Raw genomic sequence first — 14,539 nt, forward strand, 5'->3', positions numbered from 1 at the left:
CTTCCCCAGCCTTCCTTAGTAAGTCACCCTCATTATCATGGGTAATTTCAGTGCAGCCCTGGGGAATGAAAATCCTGTGGTCTAGGAGTGCATTGGAGGAGAGGAGGCACAGAGCTAGTACTGCCCTCCACTTCCGGACACTTGGTTGGGAAGACAGGAAAGGGAGAGCATGGGATCAGAGGAGAGTGGTTTTACCCTCAGGGCAAAGATCTGAGGCCCTGAGTTAGTAGACAGAAACAGCCACGGTAGGAGGCTTAGCAGGTGCCAGAGGGAAGACCCTGAATTCTCTGACCAAGGAACATTCCAGACCTAGACTCTCACTTATTTTCTGACAGAACAATACCGGATTCGCCTTATCACAGGAATCCAGGGAGATGGTGAGCCATGAGGTGACATCGATGGCTCTGGAGGAGAGGAGAGAGAGCCTTGGGAGTGCCGTTCTTCTTCTGACTTTCAGGCCAGCATTCAGTGACGGAGCACAGGGCTAGGTGACATAGGACCCTCAGTCTGAAAGGCACAGACTTGCTGGCTTGTCCCTCACGCCTTTTAAGAACCGCTCGCACACAATGCAAGGTCTGTCTGGGAGTGTGAGGCTCCCCTGGCTCTGACCTGTGATGCAATCCTTCCTCTCCATTCCAGTGTCTTGTGCAGCACAATGAGTGCATTTTCCTCTCCCGGACGGGAGTCCCGAGAACAAGCTGAGGCACTGGAGGCAGGCAGGTATCCAGAGGGATTATTCAGACTTGACTTTGCCTTGGGCAGAACAAGATCCTTGGGTTTTATGAGCACCTTTTAGAACTATGTCTAGATAATTATGGAAATCAGAGCTGGGTTTGAGTTTCAGGGTAAGAAATTATGGACAATTACTGTTCTTTTGGTTCTGTTTCCATAGCAATCTGAAACATTTGAAATTGTCAACTGTTGCCAAGAATCTGGACAATAATTTCAGATTGTTTGGCACTTACTATCTAAAATGGCAATTTTCCTGTGTTTCTGGTGACATGTAAGGCATCTTGACCAGCGCTGTGGGTGATAATGGGATCCTCACTGCATGTTCTTGAGCTATAGTTGAGGTTTGCTCAGTTTGCTCAGCTATAGTTGAGTTTGCCAACTGGTTCCTGCTTTCCTTCTGTCATTTACTTAGAGCCGCATGGAGCTGCACAAAAGCTGGATTCTGGGTTTAGGAAAGAATAAGGATCTGCATTTATTTGATTTTCCAAGGATTTTTTGTTCCTTTGGTAACTTGGAGCTCCGGTTATGGCCACCAAACCAAGACAGGTGTGCCAAAGGCCTGTGACTCAACACCAGGAGGTTCTGCTACCTCAGGTCAAGTTCCCACAAGCCAGAGATGTTCCCCAAGCAGGCTGACCTCACTCTTGGGGAATCCAAGAAACTTCCAGGCATGGCGCTGCGCACCGTGGGCCCAGAATGTCAGGCCGCTCTTCCCTGGGAACACAGGCAGAACTGTGGGCCTGGACCTTCCCTCTTCTTGCTGTGAGCTTTGGGGCTGATGCTGACTCAGATGTCATTTGGGGTTTTTTTGAGGATCAGATGAACTCATTCCTCTTGTCTCCAGCCAAACTCTGTCAAGTTCACTGTAGGTACCAACTGTAGGTACCAGGCACTGTTGAAAGTGGTGACGATGTAATCGTGATCAGGATAGACATGGTTCAGGTACAGTGTCACAATTATTTTAAGCATGCTGCTCAACTGTAGTGTTCTGGATTTATAGAAACCATAATGTTCTTTCCTTATCAAATCTTCACTCTATAGGGCCGGTCATTGTATCCTGAATAATTATATTAGTATAAGCTTTAGAAAACCCATCTACCTGATAATGTAAAGTGAGAAGTAATTTATTCTGTTAAATTTATCTTAATCAGATATCTTGGTAGAAGAAGCTATTTTTGTGTGTCTTAGAACGAATAAACATGGTAGCGCATATTGGGCTGTTGAAATATGATGTTACCCATTTGAGTGCATATGTTGTCTGAAGTAAAGATTTTTTAAAACAGGAAGCATCTAATCATCATCATCATCCTCATGATCCATGTAATGATGGGAAGACAACCCCTGAGAGGTACATGGAGCTTGCTATGCGCCGGTCCGTCATGTATATGGATTCTTTCCATCCTTTTAACAGCCTGGGCAATTTGTATTACCTTTATTCCCATTTTAGATAAGCAAATGGGAGGCCTGAGAAGTTGAGTATCCTGCCCCGGGGCACACAACTGGTCAGCAACAAAACAGCCATCTAAACCCAGGCTACCTGGCATAGACTCTTACAAGAGTGAAATTGGAATTCACACTCTCCCACCCTCTGAACAATCAGGTGCTACAAACTTTGTGAGCAACTGGCCCGCCCATAGCTTGGTATGCTGTGCTCCATGCTGGGTTCCATGCGGGGTTCCATGTGGGGTTCTATGCGGGGTCCCATGCTGTGCTCTATGCTGGGATCCATGCGGGGTTCCATGCCAGGTTCCGTGCAGATTCCATGCTATGCTCCATGCTGTGCTCCATGACAGGTTCCATGCTGTGCTCCACACTGGGTTCCATGCCGGGTTCCATGCTGTGCTCCATGCTATGCTCCGTGTTGGGCTCCTTGCTGTGCTCCGTGCTGTGCTTCATGCTGTGCTCTGTGTTGGGTTCCTTATGTGCTCCGTGCTGGGTTCCATGCTGCGCTGCGTGCTGGGTTCCATGCTGTGCTCCATGCTGTGCTCCATGCTGGTTCCATGCTGGGTTCCATGCTGGTGCTGTCTCCCCCGGAGTCCTTGCCTTTGCTTGGATAACCCACTTAACTGCCCCAGGCCTGCCACCCAGGGTACCAGGTTCCAGCTGTTCCTACATAGTCTGTTCTCTTTGTGGGCACTGCATTTACTTTCTTTTTAGTGAAAACAATGATGTTCAGTGATATCAGATTTCCATTCAAGTAACACTTTTAGAAGAAATTTGAACCTATTTTTTAAAAAAGTTTGAGAAAGTAAATTTTATGTTGCATGTATTTTATTGCAGTTTTTAAAAATGAAAAAAAAATTAAATGGTAAAAAGTAGTGTGTGTTTTTGGAAACAAAAATTTTGAAGTGTATAAAGTAAAAGGTAGATCTTCTGACTAGCTATGTCATCCGTGCCCACCCGCACCCCGGAAGTCACATTGTTACCTTTCTGGTTGTGTGCTTTTAGGACTTTATTGTGCATATACAAGGTTTGTGTATATGTGCATGTGTGTGTATTCTTCTGAATTCTGTTCTGGGCTTTGATTTTTGCACTTTGTTTCACTATAGATGGCTGTCCGGTTTGCCACTGTGCACTAATTCATTTAGTCTGTGCCCCATGGATGGATGGTTAGGTTCTGTTTTTGGTGTTGCAGTTTTGCCATTACAAAACCTCTATAGTAAACATCCTTTAATATTCAAATAGGCCACTTTTAATTTAATTTAATTTTTCTTTTTTTTTTTTTTAGATTTTTATTTATTTATTTGACAGAGATCACAAGTAGGCAGAGAGAGGAGGAAGCTGGCTCCCTGCAGAGCAGAGAGCCTGATGTGGGGCTCGATCCCAGGACCCTGGGATCATGACCTGAGCTGAAGGCAGAGGCTTTAACCCACTGAGCTACCCAGATGCCCCTGTTTGTTTGTTTTTTAAGTAGGCTTTTTAAATAGGATTAAGACCTGAGCTGAGATCAAGAGTCAGATGCTCAATGGACTGAACTACCCAGGTGCCCCTCAAACAGGCCACTTTTGATCTTTACCTTAGTATCTGCTGACCTTGAATAAATGCAAATTAGCCCCCTTCACCAATTTATACAGGAAAAGGAGATTGTGAGGGAGAGAAGAGGGGCCAGACAATGGGTGAGACCATGGTTCCCACAGAGCAGAGCTTCATAGTTGGGTCCCAGCTGAGAAAAGAGCAAAAACCTCATCTTGGCACAGATTTCTGAGGTAATGAGACTGCGATTTCTAAAATCCTGCTTGAGGGAAGCCTCCGAAGTCTGGCGTTCTGTGGAAGAACGGGGCGGGGGAGGGGGTATAGTTTCTGTCCTCTGTAAGGAAACCCCTGCTTGGGGATGTACATTTTCCTCAGGAAAACTGTCCTGAGGCTCAGGACTGAATTAAACCCCAGCTGTGTTTAACCTGCTCCTCACGAGGGCCTCATGGTATGTGGGAGGAAGGTACTAGAAGATTTTCTAGAGTGGGTTTGAAGTCATCATGAGTTTATTTCCAAATGAACTAATTCATCAAATTCTGTGCTTGCTTACTTTGAGGATCCGATCGATCTGAAAACAATTCTCATGGAGTTAAAGGCCGTTCATGGAGACAGGAACATCTCCTCCTCTGAAGACTGAACTAGGGCAAGCCACAAGAAGCAGGGATTATAACTACAGAAACTCAGGGTCAATAGAAAAGCACCAGGTTCTCTGCAAGCAGAGGGGCAAGCTGGGAACAGGAGCCTTGGCTGCAAATTTTTATAAGGTATATTGAGACCCCTTCCCACATATATTTGGGCATCCTGCCTCCCCCCACCCACAGCAGGTTACCATCTCCCGCCCCAACAAACCCACATTAGCAGAACACAGGAGGGACCAGGGGGGGAATTAAATGAAAATCTCCCCACAAAATGGTCCCCAGGCAGGAGACTGGTGGAATCATCTTCAGGAAAGGTAACTGGCCCAAGAAGAAATACCTGGATACAAATATTGGAAAGGAGAACAAGACAATGACTGGTTGAGGCCCACTATTAGTTAAGCCCTTCCCATACACAGAGGACTTCAAATCAACATTTTGGTAATCTACTCTTAAGTCTTAACAGCCAAAGACCACCAGACATTTGATGAAATCTTTTAACATAAAGAGCCCAAAACAATCAAACACACACACACACACACACACACACACACACACACACACACACACCCAGATACAAGGCAGGGAGCAAAGAAAACTTTGCAACAGGGCTAACAAAGCCTTAATATCTTCAGAGACATATGAGAAAATATTGAATTTACCAAATAAGATCAGAATGCCATAAAAAAGAAACAGAACAACATGGAAATCAAAATTATGACAGCACTGGTTTGAAATAATCCATAGACAGAAGAAAGGTAAAGCTGAGAAAGTCCCCTGCAAAGTGGAATAGAAAGACAAAGAATTCTAATAAGGAAGGGAATAGATTTTCTTGGAAAAATTATGAAGCAAAACATCATACAGGAAATGAAATGTCATCATAGTAAACCTTATGGTTTAGTTGCTAATAATACTTCTGTTCTAATAAGGACTTAAAATTAATATTTATAGAGTACTGAGAACCGAGCACATAGTAAGCATTATGTAAGTGCTTATTAAAGTAATGCAATAAAGAAAAAATAGACAATGACTACTGATTTAACCAGAAGTTGGGATGTAGCTATTTGGGGACGATACAAAGACGAACAGTGGATTTGGCGTGCGTTTGTTCACGTGGATGGGATGGGGGCAGTGATAATCTAATCACTAAATGCTTATCTTCAATGGAAGGAAATGAACAGAAAATAAGTAAAATTATGCAAGAAGTATTAGTATAAGCATATTATTTAGAAATACAACTGTAAATACCAGAAGCAGCTGATAAATGATGGAAATTCAGGAGTAGAAAGGAAAGGAAGAGAATATTATTTTTTATATCACAAGTTTATTAATAATACTCGACTTATAAAATAATATACACATATCATTACATATATTACTTTGGGTAAGTATTAAAAGTTTAATTTAAAAATCTCCTGGTCCAATCTTTATTCTTTCCTCAAGGTAAATCTCTCCATAAAACCTATTGTGTCATCAGAAGCCTCTAGAAAGCATCCTGGAAGATGACAACAGGCCTTAAATCACAAAGTCCCCCCAGAGATATGCTTGCCTCCATTTTCAACCTGCCTTCATGCCCTCTGCTTCCGACTTTCCATCACAACTCCCAGTTGTAGAAATGGAAGAATTGGCATGAAGGATATGGTGCTGGGAACCCTCTGCTGAGACTCATGGCTGCCTTGGAGAAAAGAAGAACCAGGAAGGTGAAATGGGGATTAGGGGCCCCTCCGTGAATCTCTGGTATAAGCCACCTCTTCAGGGAATTATTAATAAACAAGCATTAGATGAAGCCCTGTAGAAGTCTGCAGAAGATGGGGTGGTGGTTACTCTGCGTATGGTGGCCTCAGGGGCACGAGCAATGACCCCTCCACATCTACAGAGGACATACCAGGGTGGAGTTTTAGGGGCAGGCAGCTGGGGAGAGGCCACGGGCTTCCAGCCATCAGTCCCAGTGGAAGAAGGTTTCAGGGACTTCTGCGCACATGTTCTCCTGACATGGCACATCCCGCCATTCCGCAGTCCATCAGCCACTTCATTTCCCTCGATGCCTCTACGTCAAACCATTACACAACTCTCCTATAAAAAATAGCCAAAAAATTGTGTGTGGTCCTGATATTCCTTTGGTTCTTATTTCTCCAGCTCCATTTTTATTGACAGTTATTACTTCTTTTTAATCTGTTCCCTCATTGACCTGTGGCAACTGATTTCTCTCTGCCATTCCAATTCAACGACCCCTTGAAGCTTGGCAGATGCCCTCTTCATTGTCACCACTTGGCTTTTCCTCCAGGATTTTCCTCTCCCTCCCTCCCTCCCTTCCTTCTTTCCTTCTTTCCTCTCCTCCCTCCCTTCCTTCCTTCCTTCCTTCCATCCTTCCTTCTTTCCTTCTTCCCTCCCTTCTTTTCTTTATTCCCTTCTTTTTATTTTGGGTTTTCAAACCCATAGAAAAACTGGAAGAGGGCACCTGGGTGGTTCAGTCGGTTAAGCATCTGCCTTCAGCTCAGGTTGTGTTCCCAGGGTTCTGGGACTGAGTAGCTGCTCTGTGGGCAGCTTGCTTCTCCCTCTGTCTCTCTTTTCTCTGTCTCTCTCTGTCTCTTATGAGTAAATAAATAAAATCTTTTTTAAAAATGAAAGAATAATACAATGAACCATATACATTGAGTCTATATACCCTTCACCTCACCTTACCAAATAACTAACATTTTGCTGCATTTGTAGGTCCGTGTGTGTGTGTGTGTGTGTGTGTGTGTGTTTTGCCAGAGCAATTTGATAGAAGCTTGTATTATTCATGACATTTCACCAAAATGTTTCATTCTAAGTACTTAAGCAGGTATCTCCTTGAAAAAGGTTATTCACTACAATACTACAAAAGAATGCAAAAAGAATACATTATTGTTCCCAAGGAATTTAACACTGATTCCATAAGATTGTTTAATAAACAGTTCATATTCAAAACCCTAAATTGTCCCCCAAAATGCTTTTTGAAATTTTGTTGTTGTCTTGGTTTTTAAATCCAGAATTCAAATACATTTCATGAACTGTCTTTGATTATTTTGTTTTTCCAAACTCCCTTAATCTATACTCTAGAATGTTCCATCCTCTTTTGTGGAATTTCATGATCACTGACATTTTCAAAGAGTTCAGACCAATTGTCTTATAGATTGTTTCTCATTCTGGACTTATCTGGTTCCTCAAGTTTAGATTCAGGTTAAATGTTGTTTTGTTGTGTGTTTTGGCAAGACTATCATATAAATAATGTTATGTTCTTCTAGTTGCATCACACCAGGAGGTATAAGTCAATTTTATCCCATTATTCATTTGGTAACTATATATTGTTGTCTGCCAAATTTCTCCCTTATAAAACTGTCTTTTTCCCACTTGTAATAAACAAGTATTTTGAGACCATGCAAATATCCCATTCCTGACACCTTTTCACTAAGTGGTTTTAGTATGCTTTGATTATGCCAGCCTCGACCAGTTATTGCATTGATGGCAGCAACGTGGCCATTTTCTAGTTCTTTCTACACTTATTGGCTGGTGTTATTATGTAAAAGAAAGCTTTCCCTGTTCCTTTTTTGTTCAATACCAGTACAAATCCAAGACTTCTTTTTCCTTTATTCTGTTTTCTAACCCATAGCCTTCATTATTCTTTTTAATGCTCAAATCCACACAAATGTGGCCAGTGGGAGCCCTTTTATACCAGTCTCTGCGTTCTTATGACATAGACTCACTTAATCTTTCAGCACTTTTTGCTTTCTGACCAGAGAGAGTCCATGCTGGTCTTGTATTTCCTGGCCCCAGACCTAGAATTAGCCATGTCTCCAAGAAGCGCACATTCATTTTATTTCTTGCAGTCTTGTTTTCCCTGGAACACTAGATTCTGTTACTCAAAGCATCCTCCTTGAAGTTCTGGTTTCATAAATATTTCATTACTTTGATCTCTTGCTACCTTCATAACTGTTCCAATTCCCATGTTTGACTCATTAATTTTTTTTCAGCACACACTGAAATGTTCATTATGTGCCAGGCACCGTGTGCTTGAGGCCTGTAGGCAAAGAGATCTCAGGCTCTATCCTCAAGAAGCTCACGCTCTTGAGCTTCTAACTAAGTGACTAACTAGGTGGCAATTAGCTTCCAAACAGGACTCTGTGAAAGTGAAAAAGAAAACAAAAAAACCCACTTATTGTAGAAAAGCAAGCAGCAAGAAAAGATCTGCTACCCAGAAACAAACAGCCATCACGTGGACAGCAGCCGTGTCAGCACTAAGGGTACATGCTGGAAGGAGTCCTTCCCCAGGTAAAGCATTGCTCAGGACTGAGGGTAAAGTAGGCATTGGCAGAACACAGGGCTGGGAGTGTTGACTCTCAGAGCCCTTACTGAAAGAGCCACTGAACGATACGTACTTCACAGAGAAGAAAATGAAACCAGAGGTATGGAATCGGGAAGCAGTGGTGAATAGATTGTTAAAACGTATTGGACTGGGGTGCCTGGGTGGCTCAGTTGGTTGAGTGACTGCCTTCTGCTCGGGTCATGATGCCGGAGTCCTGGGATTGAATCCCATATCAGACTCCTGGCTCCATGGGAAGTCTGCTTCTCCTTCTTGACCTCCCCTCTCATGCTCTCTCACTCTATCTCTCTCTCTCAAATAAATAATCTTTAAAACAAAACAAAATGTATTGGATTGACTGTCAAAAATAGTGAGCTATCCGCCACCACCAAATTTAATTGGTTAGCCAGTGCTTCCTCTTTCTGAGTAATAAAATTAGAGAAAGAAAAGTGTAAAAAAAAATAGTAAGCTAATTCTTCTCTGTATTTTGAAACCCTTGCAAATAATATATTAGACAAATATTGGGAAGATGGGAAGTGGGGGAACTTTGGGAAGATGTTACAGTGTTGAAGGTCCTTGTCTTGATGAGGAGGAGGTTAGAGATGCTGATTCGATTTGGAATTGCTTAGAAAGTCTCACCACTCCTCCTCATCCCTCATGGCCTACATGGGACCGAACCTCCTCCGCGAGTCTTCTCTAATTACCTCTTACTCATTTATCTTCTCGACTCTTCCAGCACTTAAAGCCTGTCCGTGCAATTTAGCACTGAACTCTGCGGTGTTGCTTGTCCGCTAAGTGCTGAGTGCTCAGGCTCGTGAACCCACAATGATTAACAGGCAAGCGTGGCATCAAGGAAAAGGTGCCTGGCTGAAGCCCTGCTTCAGACACTGAGTCCCATTGTGAGCTTGGACATGTTACTAACCTCTCTAGGTTTCTGTTTTCTCTTACCAGTCTGTCTGATGAGAGGACACGGTGAGATTGCCCCTAAGATTTATTCCAGCATTACCAATCTACGATTGGTTCTTCCACTCCTGTCCTATGGTTCCTGGAGAAGAACTGTCCAGAAAGATCATCCTGTGAATCGGTCTCTGGGGAGAGCCAGTGAGCAAAATATCACAGCACCTCTTCTCCAGTGAGGGGCTTTCATTCCTCTCCTCTGTCGGACTCTCAGCCAGGCTTGCTCAGGGACTGGAGGAGTTCTGACAACACTGACTCCATCTCTGGCCCTCCATCTTGTTTGGGGCTGTGTTCCAGGGCCCATGGAAGTTGACACATGCCCAGACCAGAAGGAGGGAAGGCTTGTTCTCATCTTCCCTGAAGTGCTTCACAGGTGGCACCACTTCAGATAACCAGTACAGAGGCCTGACACACAGATGGTGCCATTTTTAGATAATGACTCTAAAAGCTGGGGATTCAGGTCTGTAATTGGCGGGGAGTGACTACGTGGCCTCAGTGTTGTTTGTCGACACGGTCTCCGTTCCCTTGTCAGTAAGTAACTGTCAATGCTATGGAATGGTTTACTTTGTTTTTTGGGTCTGAAAGTGCCTTCTCTGGAGAATGCAATCTGTTCTAACAGGGGCCATTTCCTGACATGGCCTCAGGTGGGTCCCAGTGTCTGGGCTCAAGCCAAGGGGTGCTTCTGGTCATCAGGGACTTCCTTATTGGTACACTGGGCTTATTATTCAGTGTGTCCCAGCAGTTCGTGCCTGTGTTGCATGTTCTTTTGGTCCTCCTGCCCCCCACTCAATGCCTTTCTCCCTGGATTCTGAACCAGTGACTTAATCCAACCTTTGATACCTGCCTGACTCATGGAGTCTACCCCAGATCACACACCTCTGCCCCATGTCCTGCTTTTAGAAGACTGTTTCCACCCCAGCTGACACCTCCCTGGGTGGGATTACTTTAATCCTGTGCTTTTCCCTCATTCTGAGCTGTCAGTTTTTTGGTAGCTTTTAGGTCCCAGATGCTCACTTATTATACATAATACAACGTGACAGCAAAAATCATGTAATTCTTAAGGACTTGAGAAACTATTTGAGATGTAGCAAGTTGTTGCAAAAGAGTATGAGGTACCTCTCTTTATTGGTCTGTTCTGGTAATCTTCTCCATAGACCCAAGGTCAGGCATTAACAAGGTCAGAGGGGGGTGTGTTGTGATTGAGAGCAGTCAACACACTGCTTCTCACAAAAATAGTAATGTTGATTTGGTTCCACATCTCCGCCTAGATTCCCTTCCTCTGTAGTTTAACAGCAGTCTCTTACCCAGAAACCATGGCTATCTTGGTTTTTCATTGGGTGGCAACTTCTGATGGGCCAGATTTATATTCCAAAGAGTTACCTACAGCAAGAGGCAATACATGTTATCCACCGCTCCATAAAAATTTAGCGCAAACTTAGCAACTTAAAGCAACACACACTTACTGTCCCACAGTTTCTGTGGCTGGAGTCAGGGCCTGGATTTATGGGATCCTCTGCTTCAGGAACTCTCACAACCTATGTGGGTGAGGGCTTTGGTCTCATCTGAAAACTTGCTTGGGGAAGAATCCGCTTCCAAGCTCAGGTGGTGTTGGCAGAATTCATTTCCTGGAGGGCTGTTGGACTGAGGGCTTCCGTTCCTTGCTGGTAGGCGACCAGAGGTTATTCTCCGTTCCTTATGTGATGCAGTTGTGGGAGCAACATCCTGTCCCCTTTGCCATATTCTGTTGGTTAAAGCAAGGCATAGGTCCAGTCCCTATGCAAGGGGAGGGGATGACCCAGATATTAATATCGGGAGGCCAAGTTCCACAGGGTCAGGGATGGGCGGCGGGGGGCATCTTAGAATCTGCCAACCACTGGCAGTAAAGCACAGTGGTTAAGACTTGGACTTTGGAGTTGTCTGTCTGCTTTCAAGCTTCAGCACCAACATTTAGTACCTCTACTTCTCTGTGCCTCAGTTTCCTCATTTATAGAACAAAGGTATTAACAGTACCTACCTTACCAAGTCGTTGTGAGGATTAAATGAGTTACTATACTTAAGGTTCTTAGAACAGCCTGGCACACAGCGCCAAGTCATGGTTACCTACTGTCACTTTCTCTTTGCTGGTGCTCTTTCTGGAAAGGTGGGGGCAGCACAATGGTGAGCTCTACCTTCTCTCTCAGATGACTTTACGGTCTGAAGCAGCGGCGCTTCTCCGTCATTTCTACACACACAGGATGTGCACACAGGGGTACACATAATTACAAATAAACTGCGTGTTTTACATCTGACAAATTACTTCCTATTGATTTATGTTGGATGCCTCAAGGGGAAGGTGGGATGCCACAAATGATAAGTAAAGTGGCTACAGCCAACTATTCAGACAGAAGAGTCTCTGGGGACAATTTGATACTCTACAAAGTGGTTTCCTCTTTAAGAAGAGTTAAGATCAGACCATCAAATATTTATGGGCCTTTCGTGGGAGCTGTTGTCCTTCAACTAGTTTGTGGAGTCCATTATAAGAGTTCTGGATGAAAACTATTGCCTTTGGTGCGGGTTCTGTGTAGAAGATGATCTTTAAAGATTTTTCAGCTTTGTGATTGAAAGAGTAGATTGGCTTGGCCCCTATGGCCGTCTGCAGGTGGAAATTGTAAGAACTCTGTTTACAAGAGTGATGTGGGGTATTAGGAAGGAAGGGAGTTTTAGAACAGACCCAGAAAAATCACAAACTCTATCTCATCAAGTTAAGAAATATGGTTAAAAAAAAAAAAAAGATTTCATCATTTAAAGCCCAAACGAACTGGGAGGAACCATTGCAGTTCCTTAACTTCAGAAAATTTGGCAGAGGACAGATTTTGTCTAATGCCACAGCAGCAGTGAGGGCCCAAGATGTGTCAGCCAAGACAGATGCAAACAGCTGGCACTAGGGCTCACGCCAGCACAACAGAGCTGAGTCAGCCTGCGTTGAATGCTCCCAGGCAGTGTGTCCATTAAAATGGCGTTGAGCTGCAAAGAGCAGACCGCCTGGCCGACAGGACCCCACACGTAAGGGGTGGATTTGCCCCATCTATCACATGCAACAAAGGGGTGGAGGTAGACCATCCTGGACAAGGAAAGCAATTCTAAATGTCTCCAAGCACCGAGTTCTGCTTATCTTTCTCTTCTAGCCTTAGCAAGTGGCTTTTATTTTTCATGATCTCCAGAGAGCTGCTGCACCCCAGGTATCCTACCTGTATTATTATTGTTGTTGTTGTTATTATCATTATTATTTATTAGAGAGCACTCTGGGGGTCCAGGGGTGGAGGGAGAGCAAGTGAGAAAGAATCCTAAGCAGGTTCCATGCCCAGCTCAGAGCACAGTGACCCTGAGATCATGACCTGAACCAAAATAAAAAGTCAAACACTCAACCAACCGAGCCACTCAGGTGCCCTGATACCATACTGGTTTTAGAGAAGAAAAGGAGGCACAGTGGCCCAAGGAGCTGTGCTAGCTGAGTCACTCCCTTTAAAAAAAATTTCCTCTGAAAGGTCTACTTAGTCACTTCTATTAGATCTGTCTGCTAGAAGTGTGTGACCTCGCCACGGTTAGCCACGGACAAGCCACTGAAATCTTTTCTTTCTGGCCTCCTTAGAGGAGGGACACAAGGGGAAAAAGGTTGTGAATGGATTTTGGACTTCCAGTCCACAGAGCTGCCATGGTAATATCTGGAGCTCTGAGTGTCCCTTGTCATTCTTGTTTGTGTATCTCTGGCTGGGTTTTCGAACAACTGCCTTTTTCTAGAGCAGACAGCCAGTTGAAATGTTTTTATGGGTATCAGAGAGTTGGGTAATTTGATGCTAATAATCAGCTGAAACATGCAATAAAAAAAAAATGATTTCATACCTGGTCACACCCACCTCCCTGTCCACAAAAGATTTCCTGCTCCTAACCCTGGGTGCAATCATTTGAACAGTACAACTTTTAGTAATTTGTGCCTTCCTGCTAGTGGCCAGGAGGAATGAACATAAATATTTTCTTGCCCATAAGAGCTGGTCTGCATCATGGAAACTTCTAGCTGGCATATGGTGGTTCTCAGCCAATCTGTGATTGAGCAAGTGCACAGTCTCCTCCTCTCAGACTTGCTTCTTTCCCAGGGTCACGAAGGCCAAGGGTAGTCAAGCAACCTGTTGGCATCTGACATGAAGAGTCCGCAATGCTACTACTTGGTTTGCATTAGAAGGCGGTTGTGCTTATCAATAAACCCAGTGGAAGCACTTCACTTAGTATCCTGGTCAAGTGCCACCTCCCTTGTCTGCTTCACGGTATTGTCTGTCTTACACGGGGAGCGTTTGCTAACCCACTCTGACCATGGCGGTGCTCATTTTGCACAATTGAGATAAATTGCAGGGAGTTCTTCTGGATGCTAAGATGGGAGGACAGAGAAAGGAGGCAGGAATCTGATTTTTTCCTTTGTGAGGGGCCCATGGCCAGTCAGAGTCACTCGGCAGGGGCGGCTATGGTAGGAGGGAGGGGGGTTAGATGAGGAAGAGAGCTAAGTCTGTAAAGATCAGATACTCTGGCCTGATTCCCATTTAGGAAGATTCCAAGTCTTTGAGGAAAATACCTATCCTGGTCATTAAGCAAGCTTGTAGAGCATGTGTAATGAGACGGAAACCAAGTGTTCACTCAACATTGGGTCAAACTGCTTTGACACTTCATTGACAAGAAAATGCTTAACTGAACCAGTCCTATAAATGGAGGTGATTTTTTGAAAAGAAAATAATTTCAGAAACACTATTTAGACAAAATATTACTTGTCTTGTCCCACCCAGCCTCTGGGAACTCTAATCCTTTAAAGGCTATTGATTTCCTTTTGTTTGATGTGGCAAGGCACGCTTTCTCACGACTCAATTAAAACACATTTTTTCCAGTGAGCAACGGTCTT

General features: G+C 44.0%; 1 pseudogene; it reads right to left on the reverse strand.

Annotated features, from left to right (window-relative positions):
• Positions 1-14,539, reverse strand: part of LOC111154282 — a 94,176-nt pseudogene that overhangs the window by 15,995 nt on the left and 63,642 nt on the right.

Source organism: Enhydra lutris, unplaced genomic scaffold (genome assembly GCF_002288905.1).
Source record: "Enhydra lutris kenyoni isolate GAN:26980312 unplaced genomic scaffold, ASM228890v2 scaffoldscaffold36, whole genome shotgun sequence".
In the NCBI taxonomy this organism is placed as follows: Eukaryota; Metazoa; Chordata; class Mammalia; order Carnivora; family Mustelidae; genus Enhydra; species Enhydra lutris.